Raw genomic sequence first — 21,235 nt, 5'->3', positions numbered from 1 at the left:
CTTGCGTGCTGCCGTCAGCCGTTGGCCGACGGGAGCACTACCTCGCTAGTGCTGCCGTCGGCCAATGGCCGACGCGGCCCCGCCCATTTTGCTGAAGTGCCGCGAAATCGCGGCCGCGGCAAAGGGGTTAAATGGGTTTGAGATGTCATTTGTATTTGCGATTGCAATGGTTTAATACATATTTATGTTTTATTCCTTGCAAAGTTTGATGGTTTGTCTACAAAGACCGAATAAAGATATGATGATGATGATGATGATGAGAGAGAGCGAGGGGCTTGGTTGTCATCTACTTATCAAGACAACTCTTTCACTAAGAAAACTCTGTGGGCAGTTGATTTTTCTATTCAGGTTGATTTGAGTGGTCCGATGCAAAACATTTTTAAACGAATGATAGCCAAGGCCACAGGGCTGGAAGCTCAAAGGACACCCTTAAGTGGCAGGGTGCCCAACATCACTGTAGCACTCTTTTTTTCTTCATTGTATGTCCAAGAATTGTTGGATGTGCAGCACGCATCTTCCCACAGCTCCTTAAATTGGCATCTGGTACCTCCGTTGCATAGGTTCACATGGAATCCCAGTTACCATGGTACACCTGACCATTGCTCTGCGGGCTCAGCAGAGAAACCAATGAATGGATGAACATGTATTCGGAGCCCCTTTATCGCCTAGTGATGGGTACTGGGAGAAATCTGCACTGCCTTTCATCTGCTGCCCACAACCACAGCCTGTTATAAACTCCCACCAACAAACTGAACTCACAGACACACAGAAGGGACTCTTGCAGAGTACACATTACACATGAGTAATATGCTGCATGAAAAAATCCCACAAACACAACCTCCTGGAAAATGCAAATATTCTTAGAGAATGCATGAGTTAGTACAACATGAAATGTAAACAGGAACAACGTCCCTGTTCCCCAGGCTGTCTGTTGTTTTTCCGGCTGTGGCTGTCACCTGATGGTGGGGCACTAGGGGGAGGAGAGGGGGACAGGTCTCACCTGCCGACCCACCCCCAAGGCACCAGCAGGTAGCAGTGATAGCTCCCGCAGTGACAGACCTGGCAGGGAACAGTGACCGATCCGCCAGTGATGAGTCCGCAGTGACTGATCCTCCTGTGATAGGACTCGCAGTTCCAAACCTGGCAGGGAGCAGTGACCGATCCTGCAGTAAGAGATCCCACAGCGACAAACCGGCAGTGATAGGCCCCGCAGTGGCAGACCCATCGGGGATTGGTGACAGGCCGGGCAGGAGTAACAACAGACCCGTCAGTGATAGCTGTTGTTGTGAAAGAAAGACCCAGCAGAGAGCAGTGAAAGACACAGCAGTGACAGGCCCACCAGCAAGCAGTGACAGACCCACTAGGAAGCAGTGACAGGCCCACCAGCAAGCAGTGACAGTGACAGTCCCATCAGAGAGCAGTGAAAGACACAGCAGTGAAAGACACAGCAGTGACAGACCCACCAGCAAGCAGTGACAGACCCACTAGGAAGCAGTGACAGTGACAGTCCCATCAGAGAGCAGTGAAAGACACAGCAGTGAAAGACACAGCAGTGACAGACCCACCAGCAAGCAGTGACAGTGGCAGAACCTGCAGTGACAGACCCTCTAGGAAGCAGTGACAGGCCCACCAGCAAGCAGTGACAGTGACAGACCCATCAAAGAGCAGTGAAAGTCCAGCGGTGATAGACCCATCAGGAGGCTGTGACAGACCCACTAGCAAGCAGTGACAGTGGCAGAACCAGCAGTGACAGACCCAGCAGAGAGCAGTTGAAGACACAGCAGTGATAGACCCAGTAGGGACAGAGTCCGACAGACCCAGTGGCAAGCAATGACAGATGCGGCAGTGACAGGCCCAGCAGAGAGCGTTGAAAGACAGCTAGTGTCAGACCCACTAGGAACCAGTGACAAACCTGCAGTGAGTGACAGACCCCGTAGTGACAGACCCACTAGGAAGCAGTGACAGACCTGCAGTGAGTGACAGACCCAGCAGTGACAGATCCCGTAGCAAGCAATGCCATGCACGGCAGTGATGGATCCCGGAGTGACGGATCCGCCTGTGAAGGAACCGCGAGGACAGACGCGCCAGGGAGCTATGACAGGTCCCGCAGTGACAGCTTCCACAGTGACAACCCCAGCAACGATAAACTCAAGAGTGACAACCCCATCGGGAAGCAGTGACCGGCCCGGCGGGGAGCAGGCGCAGACCCAGAAGCAGTAAGAGGCCCCCGCAGTGACAGACCCTGCTGGCTGCGATGGATCCCGCAGTGACCGACGCAGGAGGAGGGTGTGTGGGGGATCCGGGCAGGGAATCCCGGGCCGGCCCCTCCCCTCGCGTCAGCTGGCAGTGGGCTCGCCCCCCGCCCGCCCGTCGCACTCCGAGGCTGGAGAGGGGACGCCGCGCTTCGGTGGGTGAGTGCTGTCTCCGCTTCCTTTCTCCCCTCGTCCCCGGTGCTCCCGCCGGCGCGCGCTGGTGCCAGCCTGCTTCCCCGTGCCAGGGCAGGGGGCTCGCGGCTGGCACGGACCGAGGGCTCCGCTTGACACCGCTCGGGCGGGGGTCCTGCGCTCCGGACACCTCGCATACTTTTCAGAAACTTAAAAACTTTCCTTCAAACAAACCCCAGCGCTCTCCGGGATAACGGGACCGAGATCCGCTCCCCTCGAGCCTCTACCCCGGCTCCCACCGGGCAGGACGTGGCTGCCGGCTGTGCTCGGGGTGGCAGATCCCAGCGCTCTCGGGGCGTGTGCGTGGGGTGTGCTGGGGTTTGTGTCACGGGGAGGGGGTGAGAGGGGCGCCGGGGAAACATACCAGTTCCTAGGCCTGAACTTCGGTACGAGTCGAGGCTTGGGAAGGGCGAGTAACGGGACATGAGAGCGCAGCTGAGCGAGGCGCGGAGACCTGCCAAGAAAGGACGGGGTGGGGAGGGAAGGGACCAAGAGGAGGAGGGAGAGCAGACGAAATGAAAAGAAGGAGAGAAACGGGGACGAGAGAGGAGAGAAAAGAAGAGGCACACAGGAAACCGGAGGAAGGTGAAGGGCAGAGCGGAAGAGAAATGAGAGAAAGAAGAACTAAAGGTTGAACAGAAACATACAGACACCTAGGAAGAGAAGGGGGCAGGGGGGCGAGAGGCAGACGGCGACAGAGCAGGAGGAAAAGAGTGAGCGCGCGCATATTTATATAGAGAGAAAGATCAATACTGAGACAGGAGGCGGAAGAGAGAGGCAGACGCTTCATAAAGCGAAGGAAGAGAGCGAGAACAAAGGGGTGCAGCCCCTGTGCAGACATGCAGCTAGTAAGATGCGTAACTAGGCGCATGTTTTTGACCGAAATGTTATTGCTGCTAAATAAACTGTGTCCGGTTCTCGGCGCTATGCCGTACCTGTTTTGAGTGGGACTCTGGAGAGGTGAAGCTTGGAGTGGGTCAGGGTGCCCCCCTCCTTCCTCACCAGTGGTAATTAATAGCAGATTGCAGTGATTGCCCAGGCGGGGCACTTGACGCGAATGTCTATTGCTGTGGGTGCAGTTTAACCGTTGATGTATGATAAACTTTATGTGTAAATATTTTCTGGAACTTTAATGAATGTTGATTTTCGTAAGGTTTGTTTGTGTAAGGACTGTTGTGTTCGATTTCATGGGTTTTTATTTCAAATGAGTCTATTTTGATATTTTATGTTATAATTAATTATTTGGCATCGTGCTGCCATGGGTGTAGCCTCACAACCCCACTGCAAACGGCATCTTCTCACCTTGGTTTAAAGGACTTCATTGCAGACTGGATCTTTCAGTCTTCACGAGAAGTGATTTGTACAGTCAGTGTGACAGTGTTTGATTGTTGAAAATTATTTTTGTTTTTCGTTTGCTGGGTCTGGCCGCAGGTCAATCCAAGAGGCTTATGCACCAACTGGTGATCTGGTCTGTTTATTATCATACACGCTAGTATGTGTGTGTATTAACTTGATGCAGTCGGTAGTAGTTGTTTATGCGATCAAAAGTATGATCATTCTCATCATAAAAAAAAAGTACATCAGAATAAAAACAAGTAATATTGCATTAAAAGAATGTTCATTAAGATATCCATTACAATACAAAGTTATAAGTCCCATAACAGCATAGCGAGCAGGATCAATCATAAATACAGGTAGAGCGAAAAAGGCTCAACAATATTCCGAGACTAGTTAGCACATTTTGACCTCTTCCACCAGGCAAATATCAGAAATCTCGAAATAGCGCACACTAACCAACTTGTGGTGTCTGATTTAAAATTGTGTGTCGCTTCCAAAGGACACCTAATAGAAAGCATACGGCAGACAGGGGCTATCCAGGTTCTTCTAAAATCAGCATAGGTGGGACAACAGAAGAGAAAATGCTCAAGTGTCTCGGGAGCAGTGTGGCATGAAGGGCACAATGGGTTGACCGACACATTTCCCCAGCAACTTCTCCTTGCATTTAAGGGAATGGTTCCGTATCTGAGTTGGGTATACAGTGCTCGTGCCTGAGGCGGTTCGATATCATCCAAGAAAAATTTGAAACCAAAACTACCTTTAACATTTAAGAACCTCATGGTTAAAGTGCCATGCGCAATGCGTTCAATGCTTTCCGAGGCCATCAGTCCCCAGAACCTTTTTTTTAAAAGGGGGACCATAGATTTAATATTGGTTCCAGGTTCCTCCCAAAGCTGCCCCAACCCAATTTTTAAGAACCAAACCTTGATCTTGTTGAACCACTTAATTCGATGCAGTGGGAAGTGTTTGTGAACATGCATAGCCAACTGATGGCTTTCGTGGGCTGAGTTGTGTGGAGTTGAGCAGCTGGTTACACACATTCTGTTGTATGTTGCTGGGTCCTTTTGGTGTGTCCAAGGGCTGTGGTGGGCGGCACAGTAATACCCATCTAGGTGGCACATCTATGCAGTGCTGGAAGTGTGTTAGGTGTCCTATTTCATATTTAGTATTTGAGGATGCCCTGTGCTATTTAGAGCTGTTGTGGGCGCACTAACACCCAACTCTGTGATAAATCTATATCTGAGCTGATGCTTGTTTGATCAGAGTTCTGTCTAACTCAGTTTAGTAGTTGACTAATTAATAACCTGGCGTTACTGAGCGAGGAGTACCAGGCTGTGGACATTCTGTCCAATCAAGGCAGTAACCAGGCTGAAAATAAACTATCCCCACCCCCATTCCCACTTTCAACCAAACTTTTCAGGGATGTGGGGTCTCATACAATATCTTCTTGAGCAAGGCACAAGATGCTTCTGAATTCACCCAATTTACCCTTTTAGTGCCCTGCAGTGAGTAGATCCACTAGGGCAGCACTCCCATTATATCGGTATAATAGCCTCTTTCATTATGCCGTGGCTCCTGTTATATCTGGGTTTGGATTCTAGCAAGGTTCTGATTTTGCCACCTTTCCACACCACTGCATACAGGGACTAGAAGTGAGCAGGAAGCGCTAGTCCCTGGTTTGAAATGCCCCATGCGTCTCTGCACACATATAAACATACATGTTAAAGGGTATTCACAAACTACTCTACATCTCTTTCTGCACTGGAAAAGGTTGGAAATTGATCCCGGTAAGGGTAGGAATGTTTTCCAGGGAGGGAATCAAGGTGGTCTGCGGAAAGTTATTTTGCAGTAGTTTAGCAGATTTTCACACACTCAGATATGCACTTTTATATTTCCTCATGTCAGAATGGATTCACAAAAATTTGCTAAGGGTGCTTTTAACAGATCAACTTCTACAAATTCTTCAAAATTTCTTAAAGTTGTAAATTTAAATCAATGCAAGGACAAATTCCTGTAGGTGCAATTTTGTGACTTTGTTTTAAAGGAATTGGAGCCTTAATTTATTTTCATGTTGCCCATAATGTTGCTCATAAACATTTTACGTTGATTCCACATTATTAAACTTTTTTAGAAAATATTGTCATGTATCTACCATGTTTTGGTAAATGATGCCACAGAGAAATCGTATCCAAAATTGTACAATGGTTTTGCAAAACATTTTTTTCGTTGCCCTTTTTGTGTGCATTATTTTATTTTGAAAGCAAACAATGACCAATCTTCTTTTCAGGCCTCCAGATGTATTAAAATATTATCAGGGAGCATTCTTGGAGAATTATAAGTAGTGCCAAATTGTCAAATTCCTCAGCGTGTTCACATTTTTATACTGGAACCGCTGTCAGTAATGTAAGCTGAGCTCCCAGCTCTCTGCCTGTCTGTAGAGCACCAGCCCTAATAGAAATATTTTTGCATTTCTGAATCCTGTATACAAGTTTGAACAATGTACACACATGAATACAAAGCTCGCCTTAGTGCATACAGTTCTTTTTCACATAGCCATAGTCTGGTGTTGTAAATCGGCAGCCAAACTGTTTGTGTCACAGAGAGGTCAGCTGATGTGTCCAGTGAATGAAAACGTGTTTCCTTTGACCCCAAACCACATGCCCTTGGTATCATTCTTTCCCATCATTCCATATATCCATGTTTTCATCCCAGTATCTATTCTTTCCGTGTTCCATCCATCCAATGATTATTTTATCCGCATATCAGTTAATACATCCATCTATCCATCCCCCAATTCAGATTTAAATCCTTCCATCCTTTCATCATCCATGCACCCACCCATCGTTCCTTTACAATTCCAACTACTGAGATATTCCATTCATGTTGATCCATCCATTCACCAACCAGCCATCCTATTGGTCTTCCTCCCATTTATTATTTAACCGGTCTTTCCATTATTGCAACCATCTCTCCATCCAACCATCCAACCATCCATCCATCCATGACCAGTTGATCCTTTCATCCATCCACATCTATCCTTTATCCCTTCTCTTCATCCATCATTGCATTGTTCTTTCCTTTTTTTACACATTTCCTTCCTTCCACTTTTCTTTCACCCTTCATTACTTCCTTTCACACTTCCTTCACTACACCTTTCCTTCCTATCTTCCTTTCTTCTTCCCGCTCTCATTTCCAGTTTCTCTATGCTCATCTTTATTTCTGTTCTCATATTATTTTTGCTTTTTTCTCTTTGTCTCTCCCACTCTCTCCATTTGCTGCCCTCGCTGTCATTTTTTCATGTTTACAATATTTCTTTAGCTCTAAAATGTAATCATAATTTTAATTAGATCCAGCTTGCCAGGCCGTAGGGTTCAGAGGTAACCCCCACTTTAGCTGCTAAAATCGAGGATGGATTCTGTACATCACTAACCCATATAACACAATTTCTAAATACAAATTTACAGTTCTTCCAATCCTCTGAAGAAATTGTGAGTACATTCGATGTGCAATATGAAAGTCCCAAAGAAAAAATATATAAATTAATGTGCTCTGTTAGAAATTGTGCTGGTCTTGAATGCTGTTGGCTCATTGGAAGCCATTCAAGGCACATTTGAGGTGTGTTGGGTGTGTGCAGTGTGCTTTGTTGGTCTATCCTATGCGGCAGTGAACAGAAAGACCAAAATGGTTTTAACAATCAAAGATAAATATAGTAGCTATTTAAATTTATAAGCATTATTGAGTGATAAAAAACAAATGTTACTGTATATTTACATGAGGAAACAGCAGATGGTGCTACGGTACTGACGTACAATGGTACTATTAGTTGATTAGGTTCATATTTGAGATGGATAGCAAGAAGCCACATGGTTTAAACGTGGACGAGGAATTCTATTGCATGTTTAGGTTAACGATTATTAAAAATCTAGCTAAAAAGTTCAAGGCCATTGGCAATGAAATTATAGTTATTAGAATATTTGAGTTTTGGATCGAGGCAATTCATGAGACAATGCAGCATCAGAATGGTTTTCACTGATATCTAAGTCCTCTTGAGCAGAATGAACATCTAGAGCCAAATTAAGAATGTTTTTGCAAAGTTTTGGAGTGTTACTTTAATCACAGGCAAATGTTTTATGATGATGTCAATATGAATTTTGTGATCATGTTTACATGGTCTGGTATATTGCTGGGTCGAAAATGAGTTGGAACGTCGAAAATCGCAGTTATAGGTGTATATGACTTGAAGAGTGCACATACCTGATGTAGATCAAATGTATTTATCGAGATCATTTAATGGTTTTACACAAGTAAATCAAACACTATCTAATATAAATCATGTGATAATCATGCAGTGATAAGGTGACATGTTTTTGGTTTGGAGTTTACTTTCAGAGTGAATCAATTGGTATGTACAAAATTGTATTTTTAAATGTTTAAAGATGGCGGCTATATCTAGCATTGTTTTTCGTGTCCTATGTTTATGTTGTTAATTTAGGCGCAGTACTTAATGTGAACACAGACAATGGCGTTTATCATGATCACGGTTGCAGTGTTCAACCGAAATTCGTTGATAAGCTTCAGCCTCAATAAATTCGTTTTGGAAGCAGTAACCAGAGTGCTGTTTTCGTTCCTGAGGGTGGAATGCATCTGATGATATTGTAACGTGACAGCGGGCGTGCTCTTTCTGTTAGTACCACTGACAGTTGGGAAACACGCCAGCACCCTCAGTCTTTGGAGGACCAAATGTGAGTGTGTCTGTGTGTATAAATATATAGATATAGATATATATTATATATATATATATATATATATATATATATATATATATATATATATATACACAAACCACTTCCCTTAAAAAGAGAAGCGCGGAGGCCAGAGGGGGGTCATGTGGAAGCCCTTTATTTCTCGGTGGTATCAGTTGGCAGCAGCAAATGCATTTCGGCTTAACACAAGCCTTCCTCAGTGCTTACGCCCCAACACAAAGTCACGCATATCTCCATCAAGGCTGTTTTGCGAGTGCTGCAGTCGACATTGTACTCCTCCCCTTAAGCGTTGGCTCACCTGTTGGAAGTCACGTGGGTATGTAGAGACTTCAACTCCCAGCATGCAACATGGTCTTGCAGCTGGGCCGGTGGTGTGGGTGCAGACAGTCTATCAATGTCCGCTCCAATGTCCTTTACAGCCTCGTATGGTGGGACTTATAAATGAAACCTCCGTGTCCCAAAGTTCCTCCTCAAGTCCCCTCGGACTGCTGGACCAAATCACAGAGAGATTCTGGCTATGCGAGGACAGCAGTGTAAGCACACAGCGTCCCGGGGTAAGTACCACCTTTTGCACTCCTTCTCCTGTTGCTTTGGTGGACAACAAACTATCTCGATCCCTCGAGCAAAAAACTGCACTGCAAGCAGCGCGGTGCCAGTCTCGTTCGTGTCTTCTTGTCAGCAGGGCCATCCGTAAGCGCTCCTGGCTTGGCGCGAAAATATACACAAACCACTTCCCTTAAAAAGAGAAGCGCGGAGGCCAGAGGGGGGTCATGTGGAAGCCCTTTATTTCTCGGTGGTATCAGTTGGCAGCAGCAAATGCATTTCGGCTTAACACAAGCCTTCCTCAGTGCTTACGCCCCAACACAAAGTCACGCATATCTCCATCAAGGCTGTTTTGCGAGTGCTGCAGTCGACATTGTACTCCTCCCCTTAAGCGTTGGCTCACCTGTTGGAAGTCACGTGGGTATGTAGAGACTTCAACTCCCAGCATGCAACATGGTCTTGCAGCTGGGCCGGTGGTGTGGGTGCAGACAGTCTATCAATGTCCGCTCCAATGTCCTTTACAGCCTCGTATGGTGGGACTTATAAATGAAACCTCCGTGTCCCAAAGTTCCTCCTCAAGTCCCCTCGGACTGCTGGACCAAATCACAGAGAGATTCTGGCTATGCGAGGACAGCAGTGTAAGCACACAGCGTCCCGGGGTAAGTACCACCTTTTGCACTCCTTCTCCTGTTGCTTTGGTGGACAACAAACTATCTCGATCCCTCGAGCAAAAAACTGCACTGCAAGCAGCGCGGTGCCAGTCTCGTTCGTGTCTTCTTGTCAGCAGGGCCATCCGTAAGCGCTCCTGGCTTGGCGCGAAAATATACACAAACCACTTCCCTTAAAAAGAGAAGCGCGGAGGCCAGAGGGGGGTCATGTGGAAGCCCTTTATTTCTCGGTGGTATCAGTTGGCAGCAGCAAATGCATTTCGGCTTAACACAAGCCTTCCTCAGTGCTTACGCCCCAACACAAAGTCACGCATATCTCCATCAAGGCTGTTTTGCGAGTGCTGCAGTCGACATTGTACTCCTCCCCTTAAGCGTTGGCTCACCTGTTGGAAGTCACGTGGGTATGTAGAGACTTCAACTCCCAGCATGCAACATGGTCTTGCAGCTGGGCCGGTGGTGTGGGTGCAGACAGTCTATCAATGTCCGCTCCAATGTCCTTTACAGCCTCGTATGGTGGGACTTATAAATGAAACCTCCGTGTCCCAAAGTTCCTCCTCAAGTCCCCTCGGACTGCTGGACCAAATCACAGAGAGATTCTGGCTATGCGAGGACAGCAGTGTAAGCACACAGCGTCCCGGGGTAAGTACCACCTTTTGCACTCCTTCTCCTGTTGCTTTGGTGGACAACAAACTATCTCGATCCCTCGAGCAAAAAACTGCACTGCAAGCAGCGCGGTGCCAGTCTCGTTCGTGTCTTCTTGTCAGCAGGGCCATCCGTAAGCGCTCCTGGCTTGGCGCGAAAATATACACAAACCACTTCCCTTAAAAAGAGAAGCGCGGAGGCCAGAGGGGGGTCATGTGGAAGCCCTTTATTTCTCGGTGGTATCAGTTGGCAGCAGCAAATGCATTTCGGCTTAACACAAGCCTTCCTCAGTGCTTACGCCCCAACACAAAGTCACGCATATCTCCATCAAGGCTGTTTTGCGAGTGCTGCAGTCGACATTGTACTCCTCCCCTTAAGCGTTGGCTCACCTGTTGGAAGTCACGTGGGTATGTAGAGACTTCAACTCCCAGCATGCAACATGGTCTTGCAGCTGGGCCGGTGGTGTGGGTGCAGACAGTCTATCAATGTCCGCTCCAATATATATAGAAATATATATATGTATATATGTATATTTATGTATATATCTATATCTATATATATCTATATATATATATATATATATATATATATATATATATATATATATATATATATATATATATATATATATATATATATATATATGGATAGATATATATATATAGATATATATATATATATTTGAGTGATTGAGATTTAGGAAATTCATTTTTGTAATGTGGATAACTTAAGTAACTTCAGCACATTTACATGTCATTTGGCAGATACTCGACAAGTCTAATACTGGCCCTTTGTTCCATATTTGGCACAGCTTCATCCTGGGGTTCACAAGTTATGCAAGCAGAAGACTTTTGGCAGCATGGCTCGAAATCCCCATGTTGAATTTTGTTCTCATACTCAGTCCAAACCACGGGATAGATTTACATCAGATTTGGCCGGAAAGGCAGGGAACTTTCCAGTCTGGACCATTTTTGTAGTTTATGTAAATCTGTTCTCTGTTTTGGAAGATAGTAAAAAAGAAACAAATCCACACTGCAAAGGGTAAAAGCATTGCTGACTTCTGATATCTTTACTTTGTACCATCTGCGGAGAAGTCAATGGATGCGAAATTCTAAAAACATTCAGCATTTTGATTGGTTGGCCTTGAAGCCACATACAAATATGAGGCTATGTTCTATTTACATTGGCCATGTGAATCTGATACATTTATCTCCACTGAACATATTGTATCCTGGATCCTCGAAAGTCAAGTACGGGTTTACATTGGTGACAACAGTTTCTAGGGCACTGGGGGCGACTCCACGTACATAGGTGCTAGTAGTGATGAAGACGCATTCCAAAATGGCTGATAATTTGAGCATCCCCAGAAAAATTAAGTAATGGGGGATAATCCATGGAAAACATTTCCAATAACTGAAGTGCTGTAGCATGCATGCGTTGTCGATGTTCCATGGTTGTTAAATTGACTCTGTAGCAAACTTTCTTACACAGTTTCATAAAGTCTTCAAAGATTTTGACTGGCATTTGCTCTCCGCTGTCCTAGTCTCCTATTACAACTAGCAAACTTTCCAGGGCTCTGGTTGATGTGGTATCTACCCCGGTAGGCTCTGACGAAGCAAGAGGAACAGACTAAGCCCAGGAGCGGGCAAAGCAAAGAAAGGACACAAGTATCGCTCACCTGATAAGAGAATTAAAGATCTGTTCAGGGACACCAAAGTGGAGAGCTTTGGGAAGAGATTTCTCAGCACCCTATAGTAATACACTTGTCGAGAGATGAGGCACCAGATGAGGACCCTCGATATAGAAACACTCAGCATGAGCCGTTCCTCACTATCACTAAACAAGACTTAAAAAGAGCCTATTGAACCAGTCACTTCTACCCTGATAGTCACTACGCAGAGAACTCAGCGATCCCAACGTTAGATGGAAAAAATAAAACCTAAAGGGTGCAGGGAAAGGTTCTGGGATGAAGATGTAAACGAGAGGAGGACATCAGTAAAAAGCATAGGAGACCATCCAATAGCCGAGGCCGTGTTCTCACACCAGTACCTCTAGGGAGAAATATTGCCCATTTACAAGAATAAGAGAAGGCAGCACAATAGCTTTGAATACACCTAAGGCCCCAACAATTGAAAAAGTGATAGTCCTGGAATCCTCTGACATATGTGAAGGAGAGTTAAACTCCCTGAGAACCTTTGGACACCAGAGCAACTGGGACAAGACTCATGATAACATGAACAGAGAAATATGCCAATGGAATAGCAGAATATCTTTTCACAAGTTTCTAGAGAGGGACGGCCAGGGCACACGTTTCTAGAGAGGGGCAAACACCCCAAAAAACTAAAGTGCCAGTTCTAAACAACAGAAGAAGCTCGCTCTGGCTTTCAGACAGAGGACTCCGATCACCTAATTGGTGCGCGTGGACATACCCCTTGGAAACAAGTATCTGAATAATTCAGAGGGAGAAAACTAATAAAGAAAGCAAGCTGAGTCTCCCAAACATCAGGGGCATGAACACAAGGAGACTACATAAGTTCAATTCATCTGGCACTGGAAGATGGATAAGAGTGGGATCTGCAGTGACGGAGCGGCAAATGGCCCACACCCACTAAGTTAAGGTGTCAGCCACTGGTGAGAATCCAGGCTGTCCATTTCTTCGGTGATTCCTACACCCACTAAGTTACGTGTAGGCCACTGGTGAGAATCCAGGCTGTCCATCTCTTCGGTGATTCCTACACCCACTTAGTTACAGTGTAGGCCACTGGTGAGAATCCAGGTGGTCCATCGCTTTGGTGATTCCTACACCCACTAAGTTACGTGTAGGCCACTGGTGAGAATCCAGGTGGTCCAACTCTTCAGTGATTCCTACACCCACTAAGTTACGTGTAGGCCACTGGTGAGAATCCAGGCTGTCCATCTCTTCGGTGATTCCTACACCCATTAAGTTACGTGTAGGCCACTGGTGAGAATCCAGGCTGTCCATCTCTTCAGTGATTCCTACACCCACTTAGTTACAGTGTAGGCCACTGGTGAGAATCCAGGTGGTCCATCGCTTTGGTGATTCCTACACCCACTAAGTTACGTGTAGGCCACTGGTGAGAATCCAGGTGGTCCATCGCTTTGGTGATTCCTACACCCACTTAGTTACAGTGTAGGCCACTGGTGAGAATCCAGGTGGTCCAACTCTTCAGTGATTCCTACACCCACTTAGTTACAGTGTAGGCCACTGGTGAGAATCCAGGTGGTCCAACTCTTCAGTGATTCCTACACCCACTTAGTTACAGTGTAGGCCACTGGTGAGAATCCAGGCTGTCCATCTCTTTGGTGATTGCTACACCCACTTAGTTACGTGTAGGCCACTGGTGAGAATCCAGGCTGTCCATCTCTTCAGTGTTTATTACACCCACTAAGAATCCAGGCTGTCCATCTCTTCAGTGATTCCTACACCCACTTAGTTAAGGTGTAGGCACTGGTAGAATCCAGGCTGTCCATCTCTTCAGTGATTCCTACACCCACTTAGTTAAGGTGTAGGCACTGGTAGAATCCAGGCTGTCCATCTCTTCAGTGATTCCTACACCCACTTAGTTAAGGTGTAAGCACTAGTAAGAAACCAGGCTGTCCATCTCTTTGGTGATTCCTTCACCCACTAAGTTAAGGGGTAAGCACTGGTAAGAATCCAGACGGCCCATCCTTTCGGTGAGTCCTACACCCACTTAGTTACAGTGTAGACCACTGGTGAGAATCCAGGCTGTCCATCTCTTCAGTGATTCCTACACCCACTACGTTAAGGTGTAGGCCACTGGTGAAAATCCAGGCTGTCCATCTCTTCAATGATTACTCGAGTGCAGAGATTATGGGGGTCGTTGACTCCAAGGTGAAGATCATCGTTGATGAGGACGTGCTACAAGGGGGACATCATGAGCTGGGCCAGGGTCACGTGAAGTCGAGCAGCATCAGCTGAGGATGTGACTGAAATAAGCAATTCAAAGCCAGAAGTTGGTGGCCACCACCCAATATTACTAGCATGTGTGTCCAGGCACAACATGTTTTGACAAATTATTCTGCTGCGTTTTACTTTGAAATGGCACAAAACATGTAGATCCAGGAAATTAGTTGGTTGTGATCAGGTGGCTAAGGTAATCTGTTCCAAGGACAGACAAGGTGGATTATTTATCAATGAAACAAAAACGTGAATTGGTTGCCAGGGTGTGCAAGAGGGTACCAATCCATTCAGAAATTGTTTGAGGTTCAATCGAAGGAGTAATGTTTCGGTGTTTACAGGTGATTTCTGCATTTACTTCTATATGGTTACATTTGTAGCATCATCGTGCCACAGTCTTGAGAACTCCGAGACCCTGGAGAGAGGAGAGGAGAAGGGTGGTGGAGCGGAAGTGAAGATGGGAAGTTCCGGAAGTGAGACAGTGAGGTCTTTAATCCACACACAGGAAGGGGAAGGGGAAATTGAAGATGTGCTGTGCTTGTAATGCCCGCACTACCAGTTGACTCTCGACCATCCAAGAGCAGGGATTGGGGGTGAGACTAGAATGGATGCCAGTGAGAGGAATCAGGGCCTACACTGAACCTGACATCTGCATATGAAGGGCGGGCGAGGGGGACATGGGTGGGGTCTGAGAGGAGTTCGGGGAAAGCAGTTTGCTGCTCTCAGCTCTTCCCTATCATTCTCACCCTGCTCGATGCGTTTATCTCAGAGCCCAGAGCTAGATAGCGCTGGGGGAAGGAGACGGAGGTCTGCCAGGCGCACGCCCCTTATTGCCAGAGCTCGAGCCCTGGGGCGGCCTGAACCGCAGCGCCTGTCCCCATATAGTGCTGAATATAAACGTGCTTATTGCATTTCTGTGCTGAGGCCCCCAGTGGTCTCGGCCTGGCGCAGAGCCCTGCACTGATTTCTGGGCAACAGGTGCCAGCGGGGACAAGCTGCCAAATGCACGGCTGAAGCCAGGAGGCGTGGTCTGTGCAAGAGAGAGAGCGTGACCGAATACACGCACGCACGCACCCTTTCCCCGCGGGAAGCGGGCTGCAAAATAGCTGGGGGAACACAGAGCTTCATGGAGCTAGGGCGGCCCGCTGTTTGCCCCAGTCGACTTCGTCATTAAATGTTGCCTGGTGCTTTCTCGAGTCGAAGCTTTTAGTGAAATGTTTCAATTGGAACCAAACTGATGCCAATCATAGTGTGACCTGCAGCCAGGGTTGGATTGGTAAGGCGGGCACTCGGGCAAAGGCCGAAGGGTAGGGTGACAAGGCGTCCCGGATATGCCCGGACAGTCCCATTTTTTACCAGCTGTCCCAGCAGATTTCAGGAAAGCAGGGATAGTTAGCTGCTGGTATAAGAAAACAATTCAATTAACAGGCATGCTACTGGCTTTAAAAATATCATTTTATGTATGCTCTTACTGCCTCTTCAGTAATTCTCTGCTAGGGAGCGCTATCATTCTGTGCGCTAGGTTGAAGGGAAATGGTAGTCCCTCTTCTATGTTTGGAAAATGTCCTGGTTTTTGGCTTTTAAATTCTGGCCACCCTACCGAAGGGCCAGTATCTGAGTTCCATCTGCTTTTTTGGGCAGTCTTTGGGGGGGGGGGGGGGGGGGGGGGGGTTGGGTGGTGTCTGTGTTGTTCAGATGCCACCAGTGGTCCAGTGGGTGCCTGAGTGGACTTTCTGGAGGCAAATGGGCATCCATTACCTCCATTTTATCAACGGGCAGAGGTGTCACTCCCTTTCTCTCGCTGGGCCAACCCATTAATGTATGCATATTGAGCGGGGGCAGGTGGCCGGAGCAGAAGTGGCCTCACTTGTTTTCAGGTGTGTTTCACCAGCGTGAACTAATCCGTGCATTTTTTTTTTATCTACGTAAGATTAAGAACACATACCTCTGTCAGAAACACCCTGCCTCCCCCCTTATTTTGATAAAACTTCGCCGGAGCAGTGTTTTGCGGAAAGGCATTATGCAAATGATGGCCACTTTTTTGCATGCCTGGGCTGATTTTTAATCTCAATCCAACCCTGCCTGCAGTTTACATCAAAATGTGTATTTTTTCTCAGTAGACGGTTGTAATGTTGATCCTATCCCAGCTAATTTAAGGTATCTTTCTTTCCCATTACGTCTACATGAGCCTTCTTCTTCCACTTCCTCCCACTCAGGGTGCCTTCCAAAGGTTACTGAAATGTGTTCCTCACCAGTAAGACTCACTTCTCTTTTCCTGTCAGCTTAGCTCCCCTTACCGGAAGACTGCTATCAACACTATAGAACAGATAGTCATTGTTTTGCATCAGCCAAAAGGGGGCCTGCAGCACTGAGCGCACTTTAATAAATGGCCCATTGGTTTGAAAATGACCCCTTCTCAATGACAGGTCCCTTCAGGCAGATCAAACCACACACACACACGACTCAATCTCATGGTTTCCAGGCTGTATGTGTGACCACCCTGTGAAAGAAATCTGCACAATGACAATCTTAAAGTCCCAAAATGTTTTTTTAACACAATTAATATAATCTGTGGATCACATGGTAGGCAAGAAGGGTCTCCCAGTGCTAAAAGCAAAGTATAGAACACATATGTCTATCTTTCCACACACAATTCTCCAGTTGACTTCATGTGACAAAACCAAAACAAAAGACTATACAGGTTGATACATTGAAATCATGGGGTTGGACACAGTCACCCTTCAAACTGATACAAGAGTGTGAACTTTCAGAGTTGAGCAAGCTGTTTGAGCCTTCTCTCCTCCGATGATAGACATGAGCGTGAAGCTCTACACGTCAAAGATGGGCATGGATTTAGTATTGAGCAAGAACATGGCTGCTGTTACCACAGTTACGCTATGGCAATATTTTAAACTTCAACAGTCCTGTGAGTAGCAGTCCTTGAGAAGGTAATGAGGACAACTCTATAATAAACATTAAATGGATGTTGGTGAGGCTATGTGGGATATAAAGAATGTATAAATGCGGATTTAACCTTAACCAACTGCTATGTACCATAATGTAAAAGTCATTCATAAAGTGCTTGTTCACCCAGTCGACCTCTTGGAAGGGTCGAAGAGGTTTGTGGACATTTGTGAAATATTGAAAAAAAAAGCTATATTATAGCGCAGACAGTAAAAAGTTCCACCAGGTAGGTCTAAACAGAGGAAAGGGACAACTACCCCATCTTTTCCTGCTAGTTCAAGTGAAACTTCATAGATGAGCTTAAGCCAATCAAAATGGTTGGGGTGGAATGTAAAAAGGAACCCAAGAGCGATATGATCACACCAAGTGCGGTGGATATGCTCAAGACCTTGAAGTCGATAGAGGATCCAGGAGCCAATGAACTTTCTTTGAGAGTAATGTGTGCAGAGAAAAGAAAATGAGCAGCAACATTTGAGATGATTTGAAGACCAGACAGGAAGGTCTTGGAGGAAAACAAGTCTAAAACATTTGCAGTAATTAACTCTTGAGCCTATTACAGTGGAGTAGTTACTGACATAAACATTGTACATGACAGGTTAAGCCAGGGCAAGATTATCTTGAGCTGTTTAAATTGAAAAAACCAAGGGGCATATTAACAAGGGCCTTATCTCCACTTTTTTGGCTTTAAAAGCCAAAAAAGCGGAGATAATATTATCGTCCTATCTACAAGGGAATGCTAACATGCATTAGCGCATGTTAGCAGCCTTTACCCCGACCCTTCGCTCTGCATCTCTAATGAGATGCAAAGTGGGCGTCACTAGGCGTACCTCACACAGGGAGACTTGTATCGCGATATTTACAAGGCGGCTCACAGCATTTTAGCAGATGTTAGGTTTTGGCGAAAACCATGGGTTTCGCCAAAAACCAACGTCTGCCAAAATCCTGACTAATGTATGTGTAACGTGGGAGGTGGATTATTGTGTCATGACCACAGGATTGTATCGTCAAGCATATCACCGTTTTGCAGGGAACAATGCTGAAAAAACAGTGATGTTCCCTGCAAAAAGGCGATTTCCCCGCTATCGCTGGAATTAATATCGCCATTGCGCTATGCGTTGTTAAAACAGCGCAAGCATGGCGATAAATTCCAGCGATAGCCGGCGTTAGCAAAAACCACGCTAAGCGCGGTTACCGGTAATTAACGCTGACTCTTGCTGACAGCGTCGGATTGATAACGCGGGCATTCGGGCAATGCCCGAGGGGCCGGTGTCCGAGTGCTGCTGTGGGCCTCTTTTTTTCGCAGTCTGGGGGGCCATTTGGGCGCTGTCTCTATTGTTCGAATACAGCCAGCGTCCCAGTGGGTGTCTAAGTGGCCTTTCTAGAGACAGATGGGCGCTCATTACCTCCGTTTAGCAGAGGTGTCACTCCCTTTGTCTCGCGGGCGGGCCCATTAATGTGTGCACATACTGAGTGGTGACAGGGGGCCTGAGTAGAAATGGCCTCACTTGTTTCACCACTGTAGACTAACGCGTGCATTTTTTTTACCCCCCCGCTTTCTAAAGTTTTTTTTTATAAGATTACGCCAAAGCAGTGATTTGAGGAGTGACTATGCAAATGTGGGCCGATTTTTCTTTTTGCGTGCCCGGGCCGATTTTCAATCCCAATTCAACCCTGCTTGCTGATATGCCCCCACAAGAGGCCACTGCAGCGACCTAGGGTGTCAGAGCAACCCCAGAGCCGTTCTGCAAACTTTGAATGTGTAGCAGCACTAGTAATAGAGTTGGGAACAGTAGCAGGAATCATTCACCTCAACCATTAGAGGTTAAAACTCCTTAAAAAGCATTTTGATCTTGGATCTTGGAACTAGCAATAGATTCCACTGCCTGTGTCCGTGCACTTTTAAACAGCACCTCATGCCTGACGTTTCTTACAGTGTGGCTCCTCATAGGTTGGACCCGTGTCTGATTTTAAGTAAGGTAACATCTTTACTTTACAGGAGTAGGCAGAGTAAATCTGCAAACGCAAATCATTTATGGATGCTGCATGGTTCGCCATCTTTGTTTTTCTCTCACTTACTTTTTGCTGCTCTCTTTTCACCCCATGTGCCATTTTTCACGTTTTCCTCTGTTGTCCTCTCTGCAGCCTCCTAACAACCACCACACTTTTTTCTGCCTCCCCTGCTCCTTACCTGCTCTTCCTGCCACTCCTGCTCCTGGCTCCGCAGCAGCGTCCCCCCGCTCCACCAAAGACCTACTTAATGGCGGCCTCTGTGCAAACATGCAGCAGGCATGCCGGAGGAGTGCAGAAGGCTAGCTCGTCATCGCCAGTCCATGCCTGCCTGCGCACAGCGCCTGTAACTCTGGTCCGACCACCACCTGACGCTACTCACAGTGCTCCTCTGTGCTCTCAACTTGGGACTCCGCTCCTCCCGCTACTGCCATGCTAAAGCACGCTCCAAGGTAGGAGCTTTCACCTGGACCTACAGCCGGTTATCCGTAAGCAACTCACTCACAAGCCCCACACAAACACCAGCAACACCAAAAACAACCCCACCCATCACCACACGCCACAGCAAACTCACAGGACAACACTCGCTCAATTGCACGCTACTCAACAGACAATGACTTAGCAAACATGCAGCCACAATCTGGGACCTGCTGAGCTGCGAAGCACTGATCCCCATCTTCATCACAGTGATCTGGCTCAACTACCCATCAGCACCCAACATCGCCACAGTAATCCCAGTAGGCTACAAAATTACACACCAGGATCACATCCACAAGCCAGGAGGAGGACTCACAATCATCTTTAAGGAACCCATCAAATGCTCGACAGGTTGGTCTGCGGATCCGCAGACTTGTTGAATATCTGTAGCCTTCTGAGTAAACTGAGCAGGATCTTAATTTTGATCTAGCCAGCACTGGAAGTCAGTGAAGGTGCACTGTGACTAGGCTCACATGATCCCAGGTCTGCAGCCTGTAGATCAATCCTACTGTATGATTGTGTACGTACTGTAAACGAGCAGTAGCAAAAGTGAGACATCCTCCATAAGAGAGTGTGAATAATCCAGGCTCAAGACCTTTGTCCTGGTCAGCAGCATTCATCTGGCATAAACTGTCAGGAAAAGCAAGATATTTTTAGACAAACTGCGAATTAGAGTTGATTCTTTTTTTACTTCCTTTGATTGTTTGTGCATGGACAGACTTTAGTACATGGTTCATTTAATGTCATATTTCTCAAAGTTCAACAGTCATTGTGGGCTATTTACTTGACCGCATATTCTGTTGGAAGGTATTAATTGTTAGGCAAAAAAATGTAAAGCACCCATGGATTCTAATGAACTCAATACTATCGTAGTAGTATGTTCTCCAATGCCTTTGCTTTGCATGAACATTCTACTTATCAGCTGATTATTGTCTTTTAAACTTTTTAATCTTTCATTTAACCATTTAATCTGTAATGCACTTTACATTTATGTGAGATAAATTATGTAATGTTTAAATATAAACTAGGAATGTAATTGTACTCTTCAACTCATAGTGCTTTATGTAAACCTTGGTATAATCTATTTATACTATAAAAATAATAAAAGGTGCTATAAAAGGATGGGCAAGGGCGCTTGACACCATTAAATTGGGCTCTCCAGACAGGTGGATTGTTTTACTAATTCTCTTTGTTTTGAGTAGTGCACCTCTGGGGATTCTTTGGAAATAGAAAGCTGGGACAATAATTTAGATGTCATTAAGGTTAATGTTTGTGTCACCTCCACTGGGATGTGAGCAATCAAAAGCTTGCATTTCTTCACTCGGTTGTCAAGTTAGTGTCTGTACCACAGAGACACAACTAAACTACAACAATAAACAATGCTGGTTTCTTCCCATGAAACTTTACAGAACAGATCAATTACTGTAGACACAAATATGTGAAGGAAAT

General features: G+C 46.1%; 1 protein-coding gene across 5 annotated transcripts in view; it reads left to right on the top strand.

Moving 5' to 3' along the window:
• Nucleotides 1-2,341: 2,341 nt before the first annotated feature.
• The window catches only part of LOC144770566 (protein kinase C and casein kinase substrate in neurons protein 1-like), a 232,088-nt gene continuing 213,194 nt past the window's right edge, over nucleotides 2,342-21,235 (top strand). For 3 of the 5 annotated variants that reach the window (XM_078655199.1, XM_078655198.1, XM_078655195.1), the window contains exon 1: nucleotides 2,342-2,411. The gene's annotated coding sequence lies outside the window, so the exon portion shown is untranslated. Of the gene's footprint in view, nucleotides 2,412-3,010; nucleotides 3,030-21,235 lie in introns of those variants that run through there. The other 2 variants (XM_078655196.1, XM_078655197.1) reach the window with 2 other exon arrangements.

Source organism: Lissotriton helveticus, chromosome 7 (assembly GCF_964261635.1).
Source record: "Lissotriton helveticus chromosome 7, aLisHel1.1, whole genome shotgun sequence".
Lineage (NCBI taxonomy): Eukaryota > Metazoa > Chordata > Amphibia > Caudata > Salamandridae > Lissotriton > Lissotriton helveticus.
This window is presented reverse-complemented; position numbering and strand designations above follow the sequence as displayed.